The 16,872-nt window shown below is 36.7% G+C and overlaps 1 long non-coding RNA gene across 1 annotated transcript in view; it reads right to left on the reverse strand.

Annotated features, from left to right (window-relative positions):
* Positions 1-384: 384 nt before the first annotated feature.
* LOC125616340 overlaps positions 385-16,872 on the reverse strand; it is a 72,587-nt gene continuing 56,099 nt past the window's right edge. Inside the window, exon 3 of the long non-coding RNA XR_007346961.1 lies at positions 385-526. This is a non-coding gene — a long non-coding RNA (uncharacterized LOC125616340). The remainder of the gene's footprint in view (positions 527-16,872) is intronic.

The following is a 16,872-nucleotide window of genomic DNA, read 5'->3' on the forward strand; positions in this document are numbered from 1 at the left end:
TTAAAGACATGAACTCCTGAGTCACTATGCCAATCAAATATAATAGCTATATGTCAAGTCGTGTTTTCTCTTCTTGGTATTAGTCATAGAAAAAAAAAAAAAAAAAACCTGGTTCAGTATGTGCCATTGGTTTGTTCATTTGATTAAATTTGTTGGTTTCTTTCAAGATGACTATTTGTGCTCAAAATAATATATTTTTGAGATTTATTTCATACTTCAGTGTGGTAGATAGAATAATAGTTTCCTGAAGATACCACACCCTTAACCCCTGAATCTTCAAATATGTCACTGCTGGGGAGAAAAAAAGTAAACTTTTCCTCATCTATTCCAAGAGTCATGATTGGCACACCTATAACAAAAGAAAGATCAACATGAGAAAAGCATTGCAAATTTATTTAACTAAAGTTTTATGTGACACAGGAAACTTGAGAAATGAAGATCCCTTTGTTCATATTCTCATCAGCATCAGAGTGCAGCACAGAATCCCTCTTTCACCAGAATGAGGTCAATGAATTCTTCTTATGTCCTGAAGGGAGAAAGGCAGAGACAGTCAGGAAATGGCCTTTGGGCTTCTGTGATTTTCTCACTTTCCTTCAGCTTTAAATACTCAGAATGCCAAGGTGTGTCTTTTGGTGGGGAGTGCATCCTGCACCCACCATTACCTTACATAGTAAAATGGCCTTTGTAGATGTGATCAAGCTCAGGATCTCAAGATGGGAGACTATCCTGGAATGTGATTGGACTCAATGTAATTATAAGGATTCTTATAAGAGGGAAGCTGGAAGGTGAGACTTAGAAAAGAGAGGTCACAATGGAAGTAGAAGTTGGAGTAACACATTTTGCTGATGAAGGATGGGCCGTGAGCCAAGGAATCAAGATGGCCTCCAGAAGCTGGAAGGATTTCTCTCCTAGCATCTTCAGCAGAGAGAAGGTGGCCCAACCTACAGTTTGACTGGCCAAGTGAAATCCATCTATAAAACATGTAAGATAATAAGGAAGAGTTGTTCACACTACAAAGTTTATGGCAATTTGTTACAGCAACAATAAGAAACTAATACATTCAGCATATTCTCTTAAAGGGTTTAATTGAACAGTATTGCACCAATATACTGTAGCTAGTATGCTGTCATCTCAGACAAAACACTGTGTGTTTTTCTTAATGACCTTGATTATTTTTCTGTGATATAGTTCAAATAGGAGCTTCAGGAAGTGACAGCACCCAACTTTCCTGATTGCTACTACTTGGTTGCAGACCAGTGGTCAGCAGCTCTTTCAGATCATAGATATTTTCTGTACTATGTTTTAACTACTATTCTTGAAACAGTGATACAGGAGACTCAAATTAAGTGCTTGCCATGAAGACACATTCTTCCAAGATTGACATGTACCCACATGCTAATCCGTATGTTTGAATAATCACATCCTATGAAGCAATCTTTAGGACAATCATAAAACAAATGCAGTGATTTTAATATAAAAATTTAATTTTAATATAAAATTTAATGATGTTATAATTATAAAATGAATATGGAATCTCTACAGTAGTACAAATATCAAAACTTACATAATCAGCATGGACTCAAATTTTAAAACAAATGATATTAATTTGTTTATAGTCACTAGCAAGTTATGTTTAGCTTTTTAAGAACTTGTTTCTCAGAACTGGTTTGGACTTCATTGTATATCTGATAAGAATTTTCTAAATTAATTTCTTAAACTAAAATAAAATTGTATACAATCAAGAAGAGAGTTGTTTTGATCCACACTAAACTTACATATATTTTTATTTGGTAGTATTTATTGAATGATGAGTAGATTCTAAGCACATGCAAGAACAGTGATCACCACCTTTCTCTAATTTTATGGAAACTCAGCTGAGGCAGAGGAAAGCTAAATAGTTTACCTGAGCTCTTTCAGCAACTATGCAGTGGAGCAAATGTTAGTAAATAGAGCCGTGTTGGAGAATGCATCACCAGCATTTAATGCCTACCTATATTAGGTCCCAACATGGTGCCTTTGATCCATTTTTTTTTCAATCATAAAGAATATAAAATTAAATTTATACTTGAAAATGATGAAAAACAAAAATCAACATCCAAACAGCATGCCATACAAATAGCTCCCTGACTCATGATCTTTTTTCATTCCCATACTTCTTGAATTGTAGACTTTCAACTATTTATATTTTAGGGTTTTTGGTGGTTACTTAAACATAAAAAACATGCATATACCATTATATCTTGTTTGATCAGTCTTAACGTGGAAATGTTGCCCTTTTGGCCTATCCTGATTACAGTTAAATTTGTAGTGCATTCCAAGAACACTTCTTCATGACGCTGAAAAGGCCTGACTTTGAAAACATTTTTTCATCCAGTGTAGTCAATGAAAGTCTCTTATCTGTCTGTGGTGTGGTCTTTCATCCCTTATAAGCAAATGCTCTTCCCTTTGCCCAGGAAGTTTTCTTTAAACATGATATGCTAAAATTTAATGAAGGTACATTTTGCAATATTTCCTTGACCTTATCTTTAATTCAAAATATTGATTTTTCCCCCTTATTTTTTGACAATTCTATTTTCAACTTTTAGCAACTCATTCTTTTTTTCCCTCTTGTTCCTATGTTTATGGCTCTCCTGAAATAAACTCTCAAATCAATCTCTGACTCTAATAATTAAAATTTAATTTGCTTTTTCTGTTCTCTGAATGATTTCTAGTTTTTTATCTTGCTGCTTTTATTACAAGCCTTTTTAAAAAAAAAAAGTTTAGACAGCATTGCATAGCTTTTAGGAATGTAGATTCTGGGAGCCAGATTATTGGCTTTCAGCCTCAGCTCTATCACTTATTAACTATGTGGCTTTGGACAAATAATTAAATTTCTATGTGGCTAAGTTTCCTCACTTATAAAATAGTGATTTTAGCAATACCTACTTAACAGAAGTTTTAATCCTGAAGAATTAATTAAATTAAAAATGTAAAGATTTTTAAAAAGTGATATCTGCTGTGTATTGCAGCTGTAATTATTGGTTATTTACATGGTTGTAAAATGGAAAACTGGAATATGAAGGCCTGCTTTATTACAGGTGTAAATGTAGATATAAGTAGTTGTTCTGCAAATAAGTCAGTTTCTACAATGATATCCCACTCAGGTGGGGAATCTGCTCAGGATACAAATGAGTCACATCAGCGGTACTGGCAGACTTCACTTTACCACTGTGCACAGGCAGAAAGCCAGAGGTCAGCTGGGCCTTCACAAGACAGATCGAGGAGAGGTTTATCCTCTCCTTCCATGCTGGAAGTATTGACTTTGAACAGGAAGATTGCTCACTGTTTAAAGATAAGGCCTACAGTGGCTAGCCTGGAGGTAAATGCAGGGCTGCAATTCCAGTTTTTCTGCCCCAGGAGGGTTGGAGGAGTGGGGTTGGGGAAGTGGAGCCAACTTCAGGTGGAAGTTGTTTTAATCTCCCTGTTTTAGCTCCATTTTTCACTGACTCTCCTTGTTGTCCACTCTGAGCCTACTGTCCAGAGACTGGCTCCAGCTCAGCTTCCTTGTGGGCATTTTCTGGATTGTGGATTCCTCCTCTTTTTTTTTAGTAGTTTTCCGATGCTCCTATCTACAGGAATTTGTGGAAATCTCTTATCTGCTGTGGACTACACCCACTCCCTACCTTCCCTTTATGGTTATCAGTTTATTCCCTAGCCCACTTCCTGAGTCACTTCAGTGTGCTTTGGGGCAGGGTTGTGACTCATGAGAGACACAGTTTGTGCTTAGAATAAAATATTGACCTCCAAATTCTTTTTTTTTTTTAATATGCAACCCAGTTTTTTTAAAAAAATGTTTATTTTTTAGTTGTAGTTGGACACAATTCTTTATTTTATTTATTTATTTTTATGTGGTGCCGAGGATCGAACCCAGAACCTTGCAGGTACTAGGTGAGCACTCCACCACTGAGCCACAACCCCAGCCCCATTGACCCACAAATTCTACTGCCTCTGTCTCATGTAATTTCCATTAACAATTACAACTATCCAGTGAAGTGAATGTAATTATTATTCCGATTTTACAATTGAAAATAAAAAGGAAAAGTTTCAGCAGTACTCAGGATCCTATGACTAGTTAAGTGATAGCATCAGGATTCAAACCCAAGTCGTTTCAAAAGAAAAAAAAAATCAAACTGTAAAATCAAAGAATGGGGACTCATTATGAAGATAAACATTAGGGGTACTCAGTATTGGGCACTTAGGAAAAAATGTGAATATTAATCATACACATCTTGATACCATGCAGAGAAATTACTAGTGTTATTTTCTGAGTTTTTTAAAAATATAAGGTGTGGATTTTTAACAAAGTGCTGCTGATGATGTTTAGGTTCTCTGATTATGGCACCCATGACTGGGAGGATTTTAAGTCTAAGAAATGAAGTTCTGTGTCCCATATTCTTCCTTTACCAGCTCTGGTCAGTGTTCATCACCAGTTCAGGTGTTAGCATTAGGCCATAAGGAGACTTGGGCTTTTTCTTCCTCTCCAAGGCCTTTTAGGTGGCAAAGGCCCTCAGCTACATTCTCCTGAAGCCAATGTGGTATAGATGTGGAACCAAAGTCAGTCAATCCAAATCTACTTCTAGCCAAGATCTGAATTCTTACCCTAGGGTCACCTTTTCTTTTTCTGAGACATCTCTACTAGAAAAAACATTAAGGGTCAGTCAGGATATTTATGGATTTATAGTGAAAATATTACTATCACATGACAATAACTTCCTAGATTTTGATATAAGAAAATGAATGTTATAATTACACTAAAAATTAAGCATTGCGTTGCCTCAGAACCCTTTCTCAGTAAATGCAGTCTGAGAGAAAAGGAGATTTTTCCTTGCATTTAACCAAAAATGCAATATTTGTTATTGAATGAGTCCAGCTGCCCTCAGTCATCTGGTTGAGGGAAGTCAAACTACTGATTCCTGAGTTATTTTTTTGATGACATTTGTAAGTTAATCATTTGTAAAGAAAACTATTCTAGAACATGGAATATGTATGTTTCTTCTGAAGATCAGTGGCTTCAACTAATTGTATATCTTCCTCATAACAACAGCACTCCTAAAATCAAACTTTGTGATTTGTTCTTCCCCTTGATATGGTTTTGACAATACAACTGGGCAATTTGAAAACCTTCACACGAATCAAGTTTACACACGAATCAAATCAGAAAAGCAGAAATATAAATATCCAGGGAAATGAATGATAAAAGAAAAAGAGAATTTCCTTATTAAATGTGAAAATATTAGAATTGATCCCAATTTCTAATGAGCCAACATACTGATACAATTTTAAGTTCCTAACAAAGTGTTACTAGTTTCCTGCCCACTCTCATTAGAATTTCCCTTATATACAAAAAGACTAATTTATTGCTCAAATGTGGCACCTAGCTATATGGTAAATCAAAATGTAATTAATGTGTGGTTTTTTTTAGCCAAGATATTTTATTAGTCATTTATTCTACTTACTAAAATTGCTATTTTTTTTTATTTAACTGTAGAAAAATTTGTGTAATCATGAGAAGAAGTGGGATGCAGGTTTTGTAAAGTCAATGACTACAGTGAATGATGAAAGAATACCCATGTATTTTAATAACGAGAGCTGTAGCCAAAACATGTCTGCTTGCATTCTTTATTTCTCCTAAGTGGCATTTCTTGTGAAAGGTTTTGTTTGTATTGCCACAGACAGAGAAAAATGCACTCCATGGTGAATTGGATGTGGAAAGTTTTCTGAAAGAAAGCACATGCTCTGACTGTAACCCCCACCCCCACCCCCAGTCAGTCTCAGCTCAGAATGGAACCCCAAATTTGAAACACTTAAAAAGTATGTACAGTTTAATATTGCTGTTTATGATACAGCAGCTGCTGATTCTAAGAAGATACCCAAGAAGCCAGGAGTTGCTAGAAAGCAGTTCACTTACAGAAGTAGGAGAGCCTGGATTTGTTCATTTGCCACTTCCATGCAATGGGATCAATATCTTCCATTTTCTGTTAAGCCGGATAATTTTACAGCAATTTGAAAAAGGCCATTTATTATGGGACAAATTGGTGTGGACTCAAACGTCTGCAAAATACTTCATATCGGTTCCTAGTAATATAATCATATTCAAAATAAATCTCCACTATAATCAGCCCACATTTAAGTTGGGGGAAGAAAGATCTTTTTATTTGGTTGATTTACTTCCCAGTCCCCTCTACAAGTGAGAATAGGATCAGTCCCCCCTGCCTCCAAAATTTAGAGCTCAAATGTGTTTCAGATTACCCTCTCAAATATATACAATTCAGTTAACTTGTTTAAAACATATTGATTCCCACTGGGCAGCTCCACCTGGGAGGAACTGATTCCTATCTAAGTATGTAAAGTTTTGCTTTTCCCCTGGCCAAGCACACACACACACACACACACACACACACACACACACACACACACACACACAGAAACTGAAGATGTAAATGAAGGCCTGCAAGTCTCTGTCTGGTTCTAGTTACAAGGTTTGTTTGTTGACATCACAGATGAAGGCCTGCTGTGTCTCTGGCTCTGTCTACTCCATTTCCCCTCTAATTAGGCTTTGCCCTCAATTAAGCTAATGATGCAACTTCTCCTATAGATCATTTGCCCTTTCAATCAATTAACAGAATATGAAGGGTGCATCCCTCCTTGGCTTGGGATCCATTTGCCTGAGGGCAGACTGTTTCATTCCCAGAAGTACCACATAAGCAAAGGCAAGATGTTTACTATATCACATTTTATCCCTAAGAAAAATGGGCAGAGATAATGGAAGCTTTGGTAAACCTGCATTTCATTATCGATTTGTGTCAGGGTAAAGAATTTATCTGAAATACTAGATCAGGTCAAAAAATTAATGAGTGTGCTGTGAATATAAGGCAGTTCAAGATAAATTTAGAGTCAATATTTTAAAAGAGCAAATAAAAACTCCTGCAATGTGAGGTGCAATGATGAAACACACACACACACACACACACACACACCTACCTGTCACACAATACACTCACCTAAATGACCTGAACAAATGGTTCAGATTTCTATCTTTAATGGGAGAAATCAAAAAGATCCCTATCTAAAGGAGGGATCTTATTTTTATTTATTTATTCTTTAGCCCATACAACATAAAGATTTCAAATAGATTTTTAAATAATTTTGTTTTAAATAATAACAATCACCATAATGAGATGGTTGTGGAACCCATCTGTCATCTGTACCAATGTTTGAATGCTGCAGAGACCAAGGTTTTTAAAATAGCTAGTTGATGCTTTTCTTGAAATATGTGAAGATTATGTTAAGCAAAAGACAAGGAGAGAAGTTTAGCATTTTACTGAAAAGTGGGATTGAAATATACATAGACCTGCCACAGGGTTCTGTGTAGAAGAGAGATGCTGACTTCATAAGGATGGTGATGATGCTCCCCCAGAATATTTTGTGTAACAGAAGGTGGCCATTTTGTTATTTACAGAAAGGTGTGTTTTCCTATCTTGTGTTTTTCCTGTTATAGGAGAGTTATGCTTTTAATATAGAACTTGAATTCCACCTCTCAAATTTCTTGAGATGTGACAAAATTTATACATTCAAGGTATAAAGTGTACTGTTTTGATATATGTACATTTTGTGAAAGGATTTCCACAATCAAGCTAATTGAGATATTCATCACTTCACATACTTGTGTGTGTGTGTGTGTGTGTGTGTTGTGTTGTGTGTAGAATGCTCAGGATCTGCTCTCCCTGGAGGTTTTAAGTGTCTAATGTGTTATCACTAACTATAGTCACCCACTGTACATTAGGTCTCCAGAGCTGGAAATGGCACAACTGCCACATCCTGCTTGTGACAACACCTCTACCCTGCATAACCCTCTCCTCTGTTTCTACGAGTTTGATTTTTTTCAATTCATCATTTTTTTCAATTCATCATTTTCAATTCATCATTTTTTTCAAGATCATCATCACACCTAGAGAATGGAAGCAGGTCCATGGTTAGCCTTAAATTTCATGCTGTGCTTGGATGTTAGCCTACAGGGAGCCATGGAAGGTTTTAAAGCAGTTTACTTAGACCAGGCTCAGGTAATATGCATATCACTCTAGGGAAATTCTACTTTGGAGTCTTCATTAGATCTCAGGTAAGAGCAAAGACATAAACAGGCTTACCTGGTACATTCACATTAATTCAAGCTTAGCATGTCCAAAACTTAACTCATGATTTCACCTCAGAGACCACATTCAATTTCTTTCTAATTTACTCCGTTGGTAGCAATGTCTTTGCCATGCAGGAAAGAAACCATTACTAACAAAGCCCTTTTGGGGTAAGAGCAGCAGAGCCCACATAACAAATGTACTTAGGCCTAGAGTGGGAGGAAATGACTAACCCAAGCCACAAAACTAATAAGGAATAGAAAAGGGAATCTAGTCCTGTTAGAAATTGGACTATAACCCTGTTCCACCCACAGAATCAAAATTAAATGTTGACTGATACAAATAATTGGAATAACGACATTCAAGTTACTTTGCAATGGAGGACCAGGGTGAGTCCAATTGGGGGCATCAATCAGGATACTGACCAACCCTCCAGGAAGGGATGGGTGATGTCTCTGTCCTAATTTCACTCAAGAGGAGATGGACTCAGCTGAGGGAAAAGAAACCATTCTGGGGAACTGAAAGAGTACACTGGATGGGACAAAGATATCTGAAGCACACGTGGTCTTGGGAGTGTGCAGATTGTTGTTCCTGGTAGAAAAAGCATCATTGAACACTGGGACAATGAGGCTGGTGTCCAAGGGCCATTTGGTACAATGTATTTGATCTTGGATCAATGAATGAACCATAATTTTATTACTTTTATTCCTTCTTTAAGAGTATGAAGAGGATTGGCTGTAAAAAAAAAAAAGGCAGCTGATATACAATTTAAAAATATCTGCATCTCGAATTCATTGATAACTTTAAAAACTCTCCACAAGTCTGGCCCATCTTTTTCATCCTCTACTTATGATCACGATTTCCCTTGGAACTTCTGGCCTTTCTCAAATTGCTGAACTGTCCTTGAGTTCAAGCTGGTTCCACTCCAGTTTAGTGCTTTTGGAGCTCCAGCATGCTAAAAAGTTTAGGCACACACCACATTTCCCCCTTTAGCTCTGAATGCAGCAATGGCTGTCTGCTAGATAACAAAGCAATAGATCAAAAAAAGACCTGGGATTGTAAACTGCAGTGTCCTATCCAAGCACCTTTATTTTTCCTTCCTTTGATAAATGGCTCCCTCACTGGAAGACACTGGAGTTTGGTTCTGTGGTTGTTCAGTTGATTCTTTGCTATGAAGGATGGGCAATGTCACCTCCCTAAACATTTTCAACTTTTTCTGCAGCACCTTTAGCTCATAGTGTTCTTATCATAGCTACCTAACATAGTGGAAAAATTCCTATGGTGCACATCAGAGATACTTAAGGCATGTTTCAAGTTATCGTTTCAATCTATGCAATAGATTGACATTGCTAAAAACTGATCAATTTAGAGAAGTCCACATTTTACCATTTTTTTCCAAGCTGACCTTTGATTTTACTGTCTTTTTGTTTGTAATTTGCTAGTTCACTTTGCATTTCCATACATGGCAAGGGTAAGCTACATTGGGTGACAGATATTCTTTGAAATTCAAAGCAGACAGACTTCCCCCAGCCTTCTATGGCCACCACTTCTCACTATGCTTCTGGTGGTTTGCTGCACTGGAGCTCAGCCATCCTCAATAATGCATCTTTAACTTCTCCTTTCTGAAGCTTTGCATTTTCTTTCTTCTGAAGGTGCCCATCTTTCTTCCCATCTCTTCCCTCTTTGTAATCACCGGTTATGATTCAACTTCTTTCTCTAGATGTTTCCCCACAGTTTTTATTTTTTAACCAACGTTTTTAAAGTTGTTAGTATCAAATTCTCTGACAACTTAAAAAGTGGGTTTTAGTATTGATGGTAATTAAGAAAAATCAAAGCAGTTGCATGCCTGTAATCCCAGTGACTCTGAAGGCTGAGGCAGGAGGGACACAAGTTTGACACCAGGCTGGGCAACTTAATGAGACCCTGTGTGAAAATAAAAAAAAAAAAAAAAAATAGAAGGGCTATTTTTCCTTCTATTAGGCACAGCGTTTCCGTTCTAGTGCTCCAGTCTTTGATCCACTTTGAGTTGATTTTTGTGTGGGGTAAGAGATAGAGGTTTGATTTCATTTTGCTACATATGAATTTCCAGTTTTCCCAGCACCATTTGTTGAATAGGCTATCTTTTCTCCAGAGAATGTGTTTGGCACGTTTGACTAGTATGAGATAACCAAATTTATTTGGGTTTGTCTCTGTTGTGTCCTCTATTGTGTACCATTGGTCATCAAGTCTGTTTTGGTGCCAATACCATGTTGTTTTTGTTACTATAGCTCTGTAGGATAGTTTTAAGGTCTAGTATTGTGATGCCTCCAGCTTCACTTTTCTTGCTAAGGATTGCTTTAGCTATTCTGAGTCTCTTATTTTTCCAAATAAATTTCACGATTGCTTTTTCTATTTCTATGAAGAATGTCTTTCCTTAACAAGACTCCTAAAGTACAAGAAGAAAAATCCAGGATCAATAAATGGGATGGATTCAAATTAAAAAGCTTCTTTTCAGTAAAGGAAACAATAAAGTGAGGAGAGAGCCTACACATTGGGAGAAAATCTTTACCACATGTACCCCCAATAAAGCATTAATCTCTAGCATATATAAAAAACTCAAAAAAGTTAAAAAAAAAAACAACAGATAGCCCAATCAATAAATGGGTAAGGAATTGAACAGACACTTCACAGAAGAATAAATACAATTGATCAACAAATACGTAAAAAAGTGTTCAACATCTCTAGCAATTAGAGAAATGCAAATCAAAACATCTCTAAGATTTCATCTCACTCCTGTCAGAATGGCAATCATCAAGAATACAGGCAACAATAAATGTTGGCGAGGATGTGGTGAAAAAGGTACACTCATACATTGCTGGTAGGAATGCAAATTGGTGCAACCATTATGAAAAGCGGTATGGAGATTCCTCAGAAAACTTGGAATGGAACCACCATTTGACCCAGCTATCCCACTCCTTGGTTTACACCCAAAGGATTTAAAATCAGCATACTACAGGGACACAGCCACATCAATGTTTATAGCAGCACAATTCACTATAGCTAAATTGTGGAACCAACCTAAGTGTTCCTCAAGAGATGAATGGATGAAGAAAAAAAATTTTTTAATGGAATACTACTTAGTTTTAAAGAAGAGTGAAATTGTGTCATTTGCCAGTCAATGGTTGGAGTTGGAAAATATCATGCTAAGTGAAATAAGTCAAACCAAAGGCCGAGTGTTTTCTCTAATATGCAGATGCTAATTCACAATAAGTGAGGCAGGGCACTAGGGAAGAATAGCATTACCTAATGGTAGATGAAAGTGATAGGAGGGGAGGGGAGGGGATGTGGGGATAGGAAAGATAGTAGAATGAAACAGACATTATTACTGTATGTATATAGTGACTGCATGACCAATATGATTCTGCAACATGTACACTCAGAAAAATGAGAAATTATATCCCATCTATGTATGATATATCAGAGTGCATAAATGCATTATACTGTTATGTAGAACTAATTAAAACAAATAAAAAATTTTTTAAAAAGAAGGGCTGAATATGTACCTTAGGGGTGGAATGCCCTGGTCCCAATCCATAATATCATAAAAATAAATAAACAAATAAAAATAAATAGAAAAAAAGAATAAAATCAATACAAATATATTTAAAATCAACCTGCCATCTCATAAGGGACATCATTAAAATTTTACAGATGAAAAACAAAATTCATAGAATTCAAACATTGCTTTTCCTTTTAGATAAGATCAAAAGTAGTATAGAAGAATTTAAATGAATTTCATAAGTCACACATTGCTAAGTGAATTCAAATTCACATGTGTTGGTTCAAAGCCCAAATACTCTCTGGTGTCTGGGGAGAAATACAGCAGGTTATAAGATTGCAATGGCCACACTGCAGAATGACTCTAAGACAGCTCAGGTACCTGGGGCTATGCCTCTATATTACAGTATTCCCCACTTTGTGACTTCATTGCTTTTTGTTGTTTGTTCAGCCTAGGAACAACCCTTGTCCATGGTTGCTGTTGTCTACTAAGGACAACAAAGGCTCCTACACCAAATCAGACAATGCAAAATGCTTAATCACTAACCTAATTTTATCCTTAGCTCTAAGTCCATGGTACTGGCCTGAGACCGACCATTCTTCACCCGAGTAAAAACAGGGGAAAAGAGGCTTTAGCATTCTCTCACTGTAAGATGAATCTCATCGCAACACAGCATAGAGTTTCCAACTGGCTTCTGGAAGGAACAAAAATGGATAAAAATGAGTGCCAGTCATGGGGGCCTGGAACAGAATGCATCATTTGTACTGAGTTTCCCAAGTTGGTTTATGTGCAACATTTCTAAGTTCTTCACATACTTACCATGGTATTCTTATTTAAAGCAGTGATGTGATGTGTTTCTTTTTTCTTTCTTATATTTATACAAACATTGAATATCTTATTCTGATTAGGATCCCAGTCTTATGGATGTACATGATACGGAGATTCACTGGGGTATATTCATATATGTACATAGGAAAGTTATGTCAGATTCATCCCACTGTCTTTTCTATTCCAACCCCTCTCCTGTCCCTTCATTCCGCTTTGTCTAATCCATTGAACATCTATTCTCCCCTCATCTTTTTGTATGTTAACATTCACATATCAGAAAGAACATTTTACCTTTGCTTTTTGGGGATTGGTTTATTTCACTTAGTAAAATAGTCCCCAGATCCATCCATTTACTGTCAAAGTCATGAAGTCATTCTTTTTGATGCCTGAGTAATATTCCAGTATACATATATACACACACATACATATACCACCTTTTCTTTATCCATTTGTCTTTTGAAGGACACCTAAGTGGGTTCCATAGTTTAGCTATTGTGAGTTGAGCTGCTATAAACATTGATGTGGCTGAATCACTGAAGTATGCTGATTTTTTTTTTTTTTTTTTTTTTTGCTGGGTATCAAACCCAGGGCCTTGTACACGGGAGGCAAGCACTCTACCAACTGAGCTATATCCCTGTCCCCTATGCTGATTTTTAAGTCCTTTGGATATATACTGAGGAGTGGAATAACTAGGTTAAATGGTGGTTCCATTCCTAAGTCTTTTTTTTTTTTTTGAGAGAGAGAGAGAGAGAATTTTTTAAAAAATATTTATTTATTTATTTTTTTTAGTTTTTGGCGGACACAACATCTTTGTTTGTATGTGGTGCTGAGGATCGAACCCGGGCCGCATGCATGACAGGCGAGCGCGCTACCACTTGAGCCACATCCCCAGCCCCCATTCCTAAGTCTTTTGAGGAATCTCCATCTGCTTTCCAGAGTGGTTGCACAAATTTGCAGTGCCCTTTCCCCACATCTTCGTCAACATTTATAATTGATAATTATATTCTTGATAATTGCCATTCTGGTTAAGTGAGGTGAAATCTCAGTGTAGTTATAATTTGCATTTCTCAAATTGCTAGAGATGTTGAAATTTTTTTCATATATTTGTTGATTGTATATCTTCTTCTGTGAAGTGCCTGTTCACAGAAGTTTGCCCATTTATTGACTGGGTTATTTGGTTGTTTGTGTGTGTGGTGTGTGTGTGTGTGTGTGTGTGTGTGTGTGTGTGTGTGTGTGTTAACTTTTTGAGTTCTTTGTATATCCTGGAGATCAATTCTATATCTGAGGTACAGGTGACAAAGATTTTCTCCCATTCTGTAGGCTGTCTCTTCATACTTTTGATTGTTTCCTTTGCTGTGAAGAACTTTTTTTAATACCATTCCATTTACTGGTTCTTGATTTTACTTCTTGAGCTTTAGGTGTCTTGTTGAGGAATTTGGTTCCTAAGCAGACGTGAAGGAAAGTGGGGTATATATTTTCTTTTAGTAGGTGCAGGGTTTCTGATCTAATATGTAGGTCTTTGATCCACTTTTAGTTGAGTTTTGTGCAGGGTGAGAGATAGGGATCAAATCTCATTACACCACCTATGGATTTCCAGTTTTCCCAACACTATTTGTTGAAGAGGCTATCTTTCTCCAGTGTATGTTTTTGGTGCCTTTGTCTAGTATGAGGTAACTGTATATATATGGGTTTGTCTCGGTTACACACACATTTAGATCATGTTTTACATATATACTTTTATGTGAGTGTGCATAGATATAAATCTCTTTTACATGTGAGTGCAAAAAGGCTTTAAAAACACCCCACACTTATAAAATATCCAATAATGACACTCCCTACAGAGTAGTTTGATAGCTTGGCAAACTGTGTAAATCATTATGACTAGTGCTATAACTCCAGCTTGTTAGAATTTCATTCCCCTCACAATTTCAGAGAAACCTGAGTTTAAGAAATAAAGTGAATAAATTAGGCAAATGAACTGACTATCCCTGTGTTGTGCTTGTTGGTCAGGACAGCACGCAGAGAGGGCATGGAGTCATTAAAGAGAACAGTGGCTGCTTGAGGTGTATAACCTGGCCCTAAGTTCAAGTCCAACAATTCAACCAACTTCTTAAAATCATGTGATTGGAAATATTATCCAAGTTGAGGTCAGATAACTACTAGAGTTGTTTGGAGCGCTGACATTTTGCTCTAATGATCATTCCAGTATCTAACTCTTTGACATTTCTGCATGGATCATGGGGACAATCAAACCCTTGAATTTTCTGCCTCAAATAAGTTCCTCTACAGTCCTTCTCAGCTCAGGAAACAGTAACACTTTGTATAAAGAACTCAGGGGTCATCCTTGATTCATCTCTTTCTCTCATCTTTCTACACACAATCAACCAGCAAATTGCATCAATCATATCTGCAAAATATATTGTGAAATTATACACTTTACTCCCCACAAAAACTCCTGGCAGCCACATTTAAGTCTTCCCTGAAGTATTTACATAAACAATTTCTTAACTTGTCTCCTTGCTTTCCCTCATGGCTCCTTAGAATCTGCTTTCTTTTTTTCTTTCTTTCTTTTTTTTTAATTGCTCACCCTTGGATCTTCATTTTATTTATTTATAGGCAGTGCTGAGAATTGAACCCAGTGCCTCACACATGCTAGACAAGTGCTCTATCACTGAGCCACAACCCCAGCCCCAGAATCTGCTTTCTAACCAGAAGCTAGAATGAAATATTTGAAACTTAAATTACATTATCCTAATGTCCTGTGTACAACCCTTGGTGACTGGTGACTTCTTTTACACAAAACCGAATGATTCATATGCCTCCTTACATCAATGCTAAGTTAGAGAAACCTTTTAAATATCTTCTAAAAGAGTAGGGATCAGTCCAGTCCTTTTAGCACATTTTTAAATATTCTTTCCACCATGATTCTTTAGCCACACCAATTTTCTTTTATTTCCTAAACATGTCAAGCTTGGGGACTTTTTTCTGGCTGGTCTCTTCTTCTGAACTCTTTCCCTGATTTTTACACATCTGGTTTCTTCTTGAAAGTTAAGTTTCAAATTCAATGTCATCTCTTTAGAGAATCCTTTTATAGCGGTCGATAGAAAGATAAGTCCACATCCTAACCCCTGGAACCTGTTACCTTACTTGCACAAGTCTTTGCAGAAGTAATTAGATATGTTGAGTGGATCCTAGATTACCCAGGTATGCTTAAACCCAGGGACAAGTGTCTGTTTAAGGATACAGAAGAGAATTATGCAGAGAAGAGGAGTAGGCCATGTGACTCTTGAAGCAAAGATTGGAATTATGCTGCTACAAATCAAGAAATCTCTTATGCCACGAGGACATGGAAGTGGTGAGAAAGTCTCGTCCAGAGCCTTGAGAGTGCGCACAGCCCACTGATACCTTGATTTTGGACTTCTGTCCTTCTGAAACTTGAGAGAATACATTTGTGCTGTTTCAAGCCACCATGGATGTCATTATTTGTTTTCCCAACCTTAGGAAATTAGTGAACCCTCCTGATGACCCAATCTAAAGTAGCCATGCAGTTACCATTGATTTTATTTTTTTCATGGTATGCATCACTGGCAGATTATTTTTCCTTTTTCTTTGTCTGTTTTTCCCTCACTTACAAGGTGAATTCTAAGACAGCAACTATAATTTGTTCTGTGCACCGCCACTATCTTTAAAGTCTATACTTGTGTCTAGAACAAGTGGGTATGCAGTAAATATTCTCTGAATAGATGCAAAAAAATTCTATACTTTGAATCCTTTAGGAGGTCAGACTAAATGTTTCTTAAGATTCCTTCTGACTTAAGATTCATGATTTCATCATTTTGCTACTTCAGAATGAATTTTTTTGACATGAAATTAGAGGTCATTGGGCTGGGGTTGTGGCTCAGCAGTAGAGCACTCGCCTCGCACGTGTGAGACCCTGGGTTCGGTCCTCAGCATCACATAAAAATAAATAAGTGAAATAAAGGCATTGTGTCCAATTATAACTAAAAAAAAAAAGAAAAGAAATTAGAGGTCATTGGTATAAGTTTTATATTGAAAGCAGGGCTTTAAGAAGATCAGTATGGCAGGAACTTGTATGTGGATCATGGAGAGAAGAGAATTTCACTACTTACAAGGGAAATAATCTAGTTGAGAGTGATGAGGGACTATAGAATTATTTGCAGGAAGGACAAAGAAGTTAAAAATATGAGAGATACATACATATTGATTATAAGGCAAAATGAAATTTCTACTGAATAAAATGAATGTGTGCCACAGTGAATAAGATTTTCATTTGTCAGCTCAGGAAAGCTTTTAAACTGCCCATGGGTTGAGGATTTA

Source organism: Marmota marmota, unplaced genomic scaffold, assembly GCF_001458135.2.
Source record: "Marmota marmota marmota unplaced genomic scaffold, marMar, whole genome shotgun sequence".
Lineage (NCBI taxonomy): Eukaryota > Metazoa > Chordata > Mammalia > Rodentia > Sciuridae > Marmota > Marmota marmota.